This window comes from Ipomoea nil, unplaced genomic scaffold, assembly GCF_001879475.1.
Source record: "Ipomoea nil cultivar Tokyo-kokei standard unplaced genomic scaffold, Asagao_1.1 scaffold1421, whole genome shotgun sequence".
NCBI lineage: Eukaryota > Viridiplantae > Streptophyta > Magnoliopsida > Solanales > Convolvulaceae > Ipomoea > Ipomoea nil.
The window spans coordinates 3,343,041-3,354,637 of record NW_017617849.1 but is presented as its reverse complement, the minus strand read 5'-3'; positions in this window follow the sequence as shown (position 1 = coordinate 3,354,637).

The following is an 11,597-nucleotide window of genomic DNA, read 5'->3' as shown; positions in this document are numbered from 1 at the left end:
GAAGAGGAAGAGAGGACCACGTCAAGCGGGCGGGGTTCTCCAACCGAGGGCGTTAGGGAAACGCCTACCCGGGTGGTTGGGGACCACCCGGAGGCTGCTCCTCGAGGGGGTGATCGAGAAAATACCCCGAGCAGACCGAAGAAGACCCGGCCGGGCCGGCCACACCAGCCGTCGAGCTCGAGTTCTTGAACAGCGAGAGCGTCGAGCAAGAAATGAGCCTGCTGTCCAAAGGCGAGGCGGCTCGGATTGCTGAAATACTCCGGGGTCGGGCAGAATTCGACACGAGCCGGCAGCTGGGAAACGTGATTGAGAGGCATCGGGGCAAGTGGATCGGGATGCACTACGACTCCCTGATGGCCCGATCGCCATTCCCTTCACCCCCCTCCTGAACGCCTTCTTGGCCTATTACCGGGTCGTCCCGGCCCAGATCTGCCCGAACGCACATCGGATCCTGGCCTGCTTCCCACAGATATGCGCTCGGCACGAGGCCGAGTGCACGATGGAGTTGTTTAACTTCATCTACCAGATCAAGGTTCTCCCGGGCCGCTACGGGGGTGGGTTCCTGATGCTGCAATCCCGAGCAGATATGTGCTCGATCAGAGGCTTGCCCGGGAACAACAAGGGGTGGAAAAACAGGATTTTCTCCATCAAGTACGACCCCTGGATCCTCCCGGTTGACCGCACTTGGAGCACCCACTTTCGAAAGCAAGTGGTGCCGGACGCGACCCAGGCGCTCAAGGAAACGGTCTCCCGGATCTCGAGCGAGCTGCACGAATACATCATCTTCCGGACGGCCGAGAGTCTGGAAGCCGCCAAGCTCCCGCCCCCCACGTACGAGCTAAGGGAAAAGTACCTGCCCGTTCCGGTGGGCGTGACGGTCGCCAAGCCGTCCAAACGAAAGAAGAAAGGTTTACCACGAGCTACTTCTCTCGACCTGGCTTATTATCTCGATCTAACTAACTTTCTTGTTTTGCAGCTATGGCGGAGTTCGGTGATGAAGACACCGCCCTTCCCCCACCCGTCAAGATCTCGCTCGGCGGGAAGAAGAAGGCCAAGACCAAGACGGCCGGGAAGAAGGAGATCCCATCTGCCCGACCTCTGAGCGCCTCGACCGTGACGACGGGCGAGGGCTTCATCGTGGAGCAGCCGGACGTTCTAGTCACTCGGGTGGAGGTCGCCCGGGGCAAGGAGAAGGTCGCCGACCAGGGCGCGACCGAGGTGGGCAGCCTGAAGCGCCGCCGTGAACAGCACAGCCCGACCCCTTCGGCCGGGCGGGAGAGGGGGCCTACATCCGTGCTGGCACGGATCGGCAATGCCGCGCCAGCCCGAGCGGACCTGGGGAAGATGACCCCGACCCAGGTTGCTGAGCGGATCGGCTACGATCTTGCTGAGGTAAGTCCCAACTTTTAATTTTTTATTGCCCTAGTATCTTTGATCGGGCTAATTTTGAGTACCCTTCTTTGTATTGCAGATCTCCCGGGCGACCCAACTTCTTCAGGGTCAAGCTATGCTGGCCGAGGAGGCTGATCACCACAAGAAGACGGCCGCTCGTCGTCTGAAGGAGATCAAGGAACTCCAGGCCGAGCTGGAGAAAACGCAGAAGGCCCTGAAGAAGGGTGACGAGGAGCGGGTGCTGGCCGAGAAGGTCGCCAGCCGGGCGATTGGGGAGGCCAGGGAGCTGAAGGCTCAGCTCGAGAGCCCGAGCGAGCTAGCGCGAGCAGCCTTCAAAGATAAGGACCTGGGCTCGGCCTTCCTCACAGAAGCCCGGGGAACGGCGATCGGTGAAGAACTGATCGTCTCGTTCGGCCGCTGGGGTTTTTCGGCCGGGAAGCGGAAGATGCTCGAACGAGTCCGTACCCGGTTGGAGCAAGCTTTGGAGGGGGAGGACCTTCAGCTGGTCCTCTCGGTCTTGCCCCCAGACCTAGCCGATCCCGGTCCCTCTCCCTTTGCCCCGAAAGCCAAGGCGTCCGAGCCCGGGGCATCGTCGGCGCCCCCTTCGAGCGGGAAGGAAGCAGCTGCTGGAGCTCGGGAGGCGAAGAAGTAGGCTAGGCTTGTCTCCCCCTTTTTTGTAATGACGATTGATCGGGAGCCCGGTCCCGAATTGTACCGGGCGCCTTTTGTGGATTAATAATATTTATTTTTGCTCTAACTTGCGTCGTTCGTCTTTTATCTTCTTGCTTTTCATTTTTCGCACACTGATCATAATCACTCGACCACTTGGCCTTTAGACCCGGTCTCGCGACACTCGATCCGCTCAACGGCCGATCTTACGACCTTATGGCCTGGTCGTGCGTTCGATGTTTCGACTTCAAAACTGGCCAACCGATCAGGTTTACCCGATCTCCGGGCCTTTGTCGAAAAATTTTCAAGCCTCTACGGTCGGAATGTAACCGAGCGACGGGCCGAGAACAAGCAAGCCTCTACGGTCGGAATGTAACCGAGCGACGGGCCTTGTACCTTACTTCCTTATCCCAGCCCCCACACTATTGTGCGCTCGAGGCACGAGTGGGTGCGATAGTGGACAGAAGTTGGACGGATCGGGGAATAATACTGAGAGCTCCTGGCTTCCCCGATCGGTGGCGTGACTTGAGTGTCCGCCTATGTGGAGCGCGTTTTGACCGGTCGACAGTCTTCACCCGGTCGATTGAATGTTGAACTGATCTGCTTATGACGAAGGTGAAAGAAAATAACCGATCGTGCCGCCGCATACAAACGGTCGAGCAATCATCGATCGTATATACATTAAACTTTCCCGCTCGCAGGCGGTTGAACTAATTTTACAACCATAAATTTACATAGAAACGACGACCGGGACTAACTCGCAGGTCCAGCCCCCACTTCGTCTAAAAATACAAAAGATAGGCTAATGCCTAAAAAGAACGAGGTGCTCGGAATTCCAAGTCCCCTCTATTAGCCGACCCGTCGTTGTCTCTAGTCGGTATGTTCCCGGCCGGATGACGGCGTTGATGATGTACGGCCCTTCCCAGTTCTGAGCTAGCTTTCCCCCTTCTAAAGGTTGACTGGCCTCCCTTCGTCGTAAGACATAATCTCCGACTTGAAAATAACGAGGGTTAACCCGAACGTCCTTCGAGCTCTTGACGCACTTCTGGTACTCGGCCATACGCCGAGCGGCTAGCTCTCTTTTTTCTTCGACCGCATCGAGATCCATAGCCATGGCATGTTCATTGTCCTCCGCGTTGTAGGTTCTCTCTCGATCGGTCGGGATCCAAGCCTCGTGTCCATTTCCCTGCGGGTAAGCGACAGACGACCGGACATGAGTCGTCCCGATCGTGGCCAAGAAATTCTGAAAATATTGGCTCACAAATTGGCGGCCGTTATCGCTGATGAGATGTACGGGCACGCCAAAACGGGAAACGACATTGCGCCAAAGGAACCGAGCACACTGCTGAGATGTGATCGTGGCTAAGGGCTCGGCTTCTATCCACTTGGAGAAGTAATCAACGGCGACGATCACGAACCTTCTCCGACCGGACAGCTGAGGAAAGGGGCCCAAGATGTCTACCCCCCACCTAGCGAAAGGAATTGCGGTCGTGACTGGCTGGTAGAAGGTTGCCGGTCGTCCAGGCATCCGGGCGTACAGTTGGCACGTCTCACACTCCCGAGCTAACTTTTCACAGTCTAGCTGGAGGGACGGCCAATAGTACCCGATCAACATGATACGACGGGCCAGGGATCGACCTCCCTGATGTGAGGAGCAGATTCCCGAGTGCAGCTCCTTCATGACTAACTCGGCCTCGAATGCGGTCAAGCAACGCATAAGGGGGCCTCCATACGATCGCCGATAGAGACGACCGTTCACGACTTGGAACCTCGGGGCTCTCAGCTTGGCTCTTCGAGCACGTTGCGGGTCGTCTGGGAGTCGACCGTGCTCGAGGTATTCCTTCAGATCGGTGATCCAACTATCTTCCACCGGTTGGATCGGATTGACCGGCAGGCGATGGATACTGTGTTTGGGGATCACCAAGATCCGAGCTATCTTCGACATGTGTTCCGGGGCGTCTTGGGCCAGTTTGGACAAGATATCCGCATCGGCGTTATCCAATCGGGGTATATGTCGGACGGTATACCCCGGAACTGAGCGAGCTTTTCCATGGCGAGGTCTCGGTACAACTGCAAACGCTCACCATTGACTTCATAATCTCCGAGAACTTGCCCGACCACGAGCGCAGAATCTGTCTGGGCTCGGATGTATTCAGCCCCCAAGTCCCGAGCGCATTGCAAGCCATTTACGAACGCCTCATACTCGGCTTCATTGTTAGTCGGGTGGAACTGATACATGAGAGCAAAATAGACTTTGAATCCTTCTGGGCTCGTGATTACTAGTCCTCCCCCTGCTCCTTTTTTGCTACTTGAGCCATCAGTAGCCAGCGACCACCACTCGGCCTCGGGATCTGCAACCTCGGGGGGTCGAGTATCCCGGGCGGTGCATTCGACCAAGAAGTCAGCAAGGGCCTGACCTTTGATAGCAGGTCTTGGTCGGTACTCGATCGCGTATTGGGTCAGCATTAACGCCCACTTGACTAGGCGACCGGATGAAGAAGCGGTGCGGAGAACTGGGCCGATCGGCTGATCGGTCAACACGCGAATTGCTCGACCCTGGAAGTAGGGAGCCAACTTCTTCGCGGCGGTATAGAGGGCGTAGACGACCTTCTCTAACCGGGAGTACCGGAGCTCGGGACCATGTAGCGCGTGGCTTACATAGTACACCGGTCGCTGGACCCCTTCCGGATCGGTTCGGCACAATACTGCGCTTACTGCACGATCGAAGACGGCGAGGTACACGTCTAGCTCTTCTCCGAGCTCGGGCTTTGAGAGCACAATAGGTGACATGAGGTACTCTTTCAACTCATCAAAAGCTGCTCGGCACTCTTCGTCCCAGACGAACCCATTAACTTTTCGCAATACCTTGAAGAAGGGTAAAGCGCGCTCGGCTAACTTGGAGAGGAACCGGCCGAGGGCTGCCAACCGACCGGTCAATTGTTGGACCTCCCGAACGGTGGAAGGCGGTTGCATGTCCAGAATCGCTTTTACCTTAGCCGGGTTGGGCTCAATTCCTCTCTTGGTCATCATGTAGCCAAGGAACTTGCCGGTCTGAACCGCGAATGTGCACTTGGTCGGGTTCAGCCGTAACTGGTACTTCCTCATGATCTGGAAGCACTCCCGGAGGTCCCGAGTGTGGTCGGATCGGTCACGACTCTTGACCAGCATGTCATCAATGTAGGCCTCCATCGTTCGGCCCAATAGATCGGCAAAGAGCATATTGACCATTCTCTGATAGGTCGCTCCTGCATTCCGGAGGCCGAACGGCATCACTCGGTAGCAATACAGCCCGTCCGGGGTTACGAAGGCTGTCTTGCTCTCGTCTTCATGGTGCATCATTATTTGGTGATATCCCTTGAAGGCATCCATGAAGCTCATCAACTCGGCCCCGGCCGTCTCATCGACCATCTGGTGAATACTTGGTAGAGGATAAGGGTCGAGCGGACAGGCCTTGTTGAGGTCGGTGAAATCAATGCACATCCTCCAAGCTGGGGGCTTCGGAACAAGGACAATATTAGCCACCCACTCGGGATATATCACCGGTCGGATGTGCTCGATCGCCGCCATCTTTTTTACTTCCTCCCTGACAAATTTGCGGCGATCGGAGGAGAGATGTCGGGTTTTCTGCACGACCGGCTTGGCTGCGGGATCGACGGCTAACTTGTGACAGATGACCGACCGATCGATCCCGGGCATGTCTTCGGGTCCCCACGCAAAGATATCAGCGTATTCCCGGAGTACAGCCAGGACTTCTGCCCGGAGCTCGGGGGTGAGGGCTCGGCCAATCTTAATCTTCCTGTCCGGGCGGTCCTCGGACAGGGGAACTTCTTCAATCTCTTCGGAAGGCTCAGGCTGTTCCTTTCGTTCCTTAGCCTCCTCCTTGGCTATGGTATTCACCCGGGATGACGGACCGGAGTCGCGTCTATTAACCGCTCGGGTGTAGCATTTCCGGGCGGATTGGACATCGCCGCGGACCACGCCGACCCCATTGGGGGTAGGGAATTTCATGCACAGGTGGGGCATAGAAATTATCCCACCGATCTTCATAATGGTGGGTCGGCCCAAGATTATGTTGTGGACACAATGGAGGTTGACCACAACAAACTCCAGCTCCGTCTTGATCGACTTTGGAGGCGTGCCGATCTCTACGGGGAGCGTTATCTTTCCCTCAGGGTAGATTAAGGCCCCGGTAAATCCCGACAGTGGTACACCGACCGGAGTCAGCTCCTTCCTGTCAAGGCCCAGCTTCTCGAAGACGTCCAAGTAAAGGACGTTCACACTACTGCCCGTGTCCACCATAACCCTTTGGACATCCGTCCCCTTGACATCGATCGTGACCACCAACGCCTCCATGCCGTGGTCGCTGCTGCTAGGTTGGTCCTCAAGGGTGAAGGTTATGGGTTCCATCCTCTATCTTTTCCCGGTCTCCCGAGAATCTACGATCGCGACCGGGCAGTTCGTCCTCGATCGAGATGCATCTTCTAGCCCGCCAAATATGACATGGATGGTGGGCTTGCCGGATGGTCGGCTGCCAGATGGGGGGTCAAGGTCCCGTCGGTCATCGTGACGATCGTCCCTTCGATCGTCTCTTCGGTCCTGACCCGACCGATCAGAGCGGTGGTGAGATCGCCTGTGATCCCTCCGATCGGTACTTCTCTTGCTATCCTCTCTCTTCCCTACGCACTTGTCCAATTTTCCCAAATTGAGCAAATCTTCCAGCAATTGGCGCAAGTGGGTACACTCCTCGGTGTCATGCCCGGCGCATCGATGGTAAGCACAATGCTTACTCTTATCAGGGCCGTCTCGATCGGGATGGGGGAGTTTGATGAGATTGCAGGACTGGGCGTACTGCATGGCCTCCGCGGCGGATCGGTTCAAGGCCGTAAACTCGCCATGCCTGGTGCGGGGTCGGGGATTGTCATCTCCCGATCGGTGTTCCGCCCGGCCGGCCGGTTTACGGGAGGAAGAGCCGACCTCTTGCGAGCGCTTGACGGCATTCGCCTCACCTGCGTTAGCATAATCAGCGACCCTTCGGAGGGCCTCCTCATATGTGGTCTGGGGGTGGAGGATAAAATCCTGATATAGATGCCCCGCCCGGAGGGAGATATGATGCATGTGAGTGGCGGTCGCATCATCCATGGGCTCGACCTCCCCGACCGCTGCTTTCCACTTGATGAGGAAGTCGGTCAAGCTTTCCCCTTCGAACTGCTTGGCCTTTTCGAGGTACATATAGGACTTCCTCACCACTTTGGAAGTAATGAACTTCCGTACAAACTTGATCGCCAGGGTCTCAAATTTGTCGATTGACCCCGGCTGCAGGGTTCGGAACCATTCTGCCGCCCGACCGTTAAGCGTTGAGTAGAAGGCCCTGCACATCACGTCGTCTGAAACGCCCTTCAGCATCATATTGCTGAAAAAATCATTCACGTGAGCCTCCGGGTCTGTCCGGCCGTCGTAACTCTTCTCTCCCGAGACCTTTAAGTCGAGCGGGTAAGGCTGGGCCATTACCGCTGCTGTGAAAGGCGTCTGGTGTAGGGTCGATCGGTCGGCCGGGGGTGCTGTAGGATACGCACTCCTGAGCTGCGCAACTTCAGCCTGGAGGTTGTAGAGCAATCCTCGGGTTTCGTTGAGCTCGGCGGCTTGGGCGGCTTGGGCTGTATCCCGAGCGCGTCGCCGTCGGTGAGATCTCGACCCGCTGTGCCCAGACGAAGCCTCCTGGCTGGCTTCCTGCATCTGCGCGTCTTCTAACCGGCGATCTGGATCTTGGGGTCCCAGTCTCTGCCGCATTTCCGGTCGAAGACGGTCAAAAGCTACCGCTCGGGCAACTTCCTCAGGATCCTCCGCTCGGGCAGGAGCTTCCCCTTCTTGCTGGGCCTGCGACGCCTCCATCGCAACAGCACCCCCCGACCCCAACCGCGAACGAGCCGAGCGTCGAGCCCGGGAAGTGGGCTGATACTGCGGCTCTACCTGAGCGGCCGGGTATACTGGAGGGGCGGCGGCTGGAGCCGTGTACGCAGGTGTGTACGGCGCGTAACCGACCGGTGGTGTGTAATATACCGGCTGGCCTGGCCAATACCCGTATGGTTGGGGTGGGACCGGGTATGGATACTGACCGGGATAGACCATCTGAGGCATCGGTTGCTGATATTGTTGACCGGGCTGCTGGTACCCTGGTTGGATGTACTGTACCGGCTGTTGGGCAGCCGGGTATGCATTCGATGGATGCGGTGGCGAGAGGTTGAGGTTGAGGTCGACCGTTTGACCTTGCTGTTGGGTGGCATGATGGTCGGATGAGCTCGCCGCATCCGCCTGGTCGTCAGCAAAGTTGTTGCGTGCCCACGGATACATGATTGGTGAAGAGACCGGGTGCTCGTCGAAACGTTGGTTTCTTGCACGGTCCCCACAGACGGCGCCAAAATGATACTGCTAATACTACGTAAGCAATATAAAATATCACGAGACCAATTAAAGCAAGTAAAATCTTTATTGATCCCGGGAAAGGCCCTAAGTACAATCTACTTGGTTGTTCTGAGTACCGACTGACTGCGGTCGGGATTCTCTAACAACAACCTATCGATCGTCCAAAAGTCCCCTACACTGTAGCTACTGTGGGCATTTATAGCCGCTATGCCGGGGACAAGATTCCTGCCGCTCGGCATGTCTTCCACGTAGCCACCACGCGTCATCTTCCCGGGTGCCCTGCCTGTCGCCATGAAGAGCCGCCACGCGTCCTCTCGCGTCCTTGTACCAGCTCTTTCGTCGAAGGGCTACCGCTCGGTGGTTGACATCAGCGCTCGGGCAACTCCCGGCCATTCCCGACCGGGGTCTTCATGAAAAAAAAGCCCGACCTGCCACCTGAAAAGATCACAAGAGAAAGACAAAGGCAAATCGGTCGTGGTGGAGCGTATGTCGGTCGGGATATTCCCTACCAATGTGTATTATGTATTATGTTAGATTATGTGTTTAGGAGTTTATGTATATTCAACTATACAATTATGTACATACGAAAGAGTGGATTTTGCATTGTGCGCCTTGATGCACGATATAACAATTGTTCAAGGACTATGCTGCATACACATGGGTTGCGATTGAACTTGAATAGCATCATTCTTTAACAAGAGTTTAATTAATATAGTTTGGCAGACTATTACACATAGTTCTTCCCCAGTTAGTTAGGCCCTGGGTGGTATAGACAATTGTGAGTATCAACTTGGCTATAAAATAAAACACATCGTCTAGTAAAAAACTCACCAAAAGCGCACGGACTAAGGCCTTCTCCAAAGAAGGTGTCAAACGCCATTCTGGTGGGTAAATTTGGTGCAATCACCCCTCCACTGTAAAATGGCATTGGTAAACAGTGCAATGTCATATATGACGCTACACTCTTCATCAACGCCATTTTAGTAGAGATTTTTTTTTTTTTTAAAAAATTTTATCCTTGTTTATTTTTGTTAATTCCGTCTGTACGTATTCCTATTTTGTTTTTATATATTTACATATTTTGTTCACTACTTAAACATAAAATTTGTTTAATTTAAAATAAATTATATCATTTGAAATATCTCATCAAGACGATTAAAATAAGATTAATATTGAATATATGTGAGAACGATATAGTAATTTTCAAAAATTAAATGTAATAGATGTTAAATGTTATATTACTGTGGAATAAAAATATTATTCACATTACAATTATATATTATATTAAAATAATTAAACACTACTGAAAATTATGAAATTTTCGACCACCTGAAAATGATCTTAAATCAAGTCGAAAGCCTTGTTCCGACCACTTTTGGTATCCGAAAAAACCTTTATTGCTATTTCCGATCACTTTTTGCTTTCAACGTGATTTAAGATCATTTTAAGGTGGTCAGAAATTCCATAATTTTCAATAGTGAAAGTATTAATATAAAATTTTAATTTATGAGAATATAAATTATTTTAGTATAGTGTATGAATAAAATTTAGTGTAAATGAGTTGAAGATTAATAAAATTTAATGTAAGAATATGCTAAGTATTTTTTATTTTACTTTTTTTTTTTGATGATTTAATGTTGAATTTGATGTTTTGAATTGGAGATTAGATAAGGCGGTCCAAGTGTCCAACCCAACTTGCTACCCTATATAGATGATACTCATGATAAATAGACCATAGCACATAGGAGCTGGAGACATGACATGCATGCAGTGTGGATGGTTGAAGTTCCATTAAATCTAGGCAAAGTTATTACCACCCAAACTGCCCCTAAGTTAAGCCTAGTAATTAGGATGAGTATGACCATGACCATGTATAGTGCTATCCACATTATTATTGAACAATCATTTTGACACAAAACCCAAAAGAAAGAACAATCATTTTGACAAAAATGGCATTTGCCTACAAAACTTTTGTATGAACTTATCTAGAAAGTCTAATTACCCTTTTTTGTTTTTTTTTTTTTTTTTTGTTTTTTTCAATTCATGAGTTATGACTTTTATTTCGGAATGGTAGTTACAAGTAAAATTATATGAGTTTTACTACATATATTTCTAATTTTTATTCTCTCACTTGATTCTTTTATACTGTAATTTATGAAAAAACATTTTTATTATGTAAATTCTACTAAAAATGTCTATATCAAGAGTATAAGTGTATGTGAGAGTAAGAATTGAGAATAGAATTTAAGATTATATGTATTATTAGAATTAGATATCCCATTCAATCATGTATTAATAATATGGGTTTGAATATGTACAGTTCAAGTTTCAAATGAATCTTCGTATTAAATATATATAAAACTCGATTAAGATTTAGATTTACGTCCAAATTATTGAGTTACCCAAAATTTATATATGAAAATCAGTGAAGACGTGAAAGTTGTAGAAGTGCATATAATTTACTTACATGAGTGCACAAAATCTACTCTATGGTCTCCACCGTCATTCAAGCATGCCTATGAGTAGAATATAATATATTTTTGGAAAAATGGTCAAATAGGCCATCGAACTTTAGCTTAAAAGTCAATTAGACCCCTAAATTTTTTAAAGGTGCAATTACACCCATCAACAATTCATTTAGGTGCAATAAAGTCCAAAAACAAATTAATGACCTGCTACACAGGTCATTAGGGTTCAGGCCACCTTCCGGCAAAAAAAAAGTGACCGGCGAAATTTCTGGCAAAAAAAAAAAGTGACCGGCGACTGACGAACGGTCGCCGGCGGTCACTTTTTTGCCAAAAATTTCGCTAGTCACTATTTTTTTTGTTGCCGGAAATTTCGCCGGAAGGTGGCTTGAACCCTAATGACCTGTGATAGCAGGTTATTAACTTGTTCTTGGGCTTCATTGCACCTAAATGAATTGTTGATGGGTGTAATTGTACCTTTAAAAAATTTAGGGGCCTAATTGACTTTTAAGCTAAAGTTCGAGGGCCTATTTGATCATTTTCCCTATATTTTTCATCAAAAGTATTACATTTTTCTTCATATGTGTAACATTACTTATAAGGAAAAATATAATACTTTTAATAAAAAAAGTAATACTTTTACATTAAAAT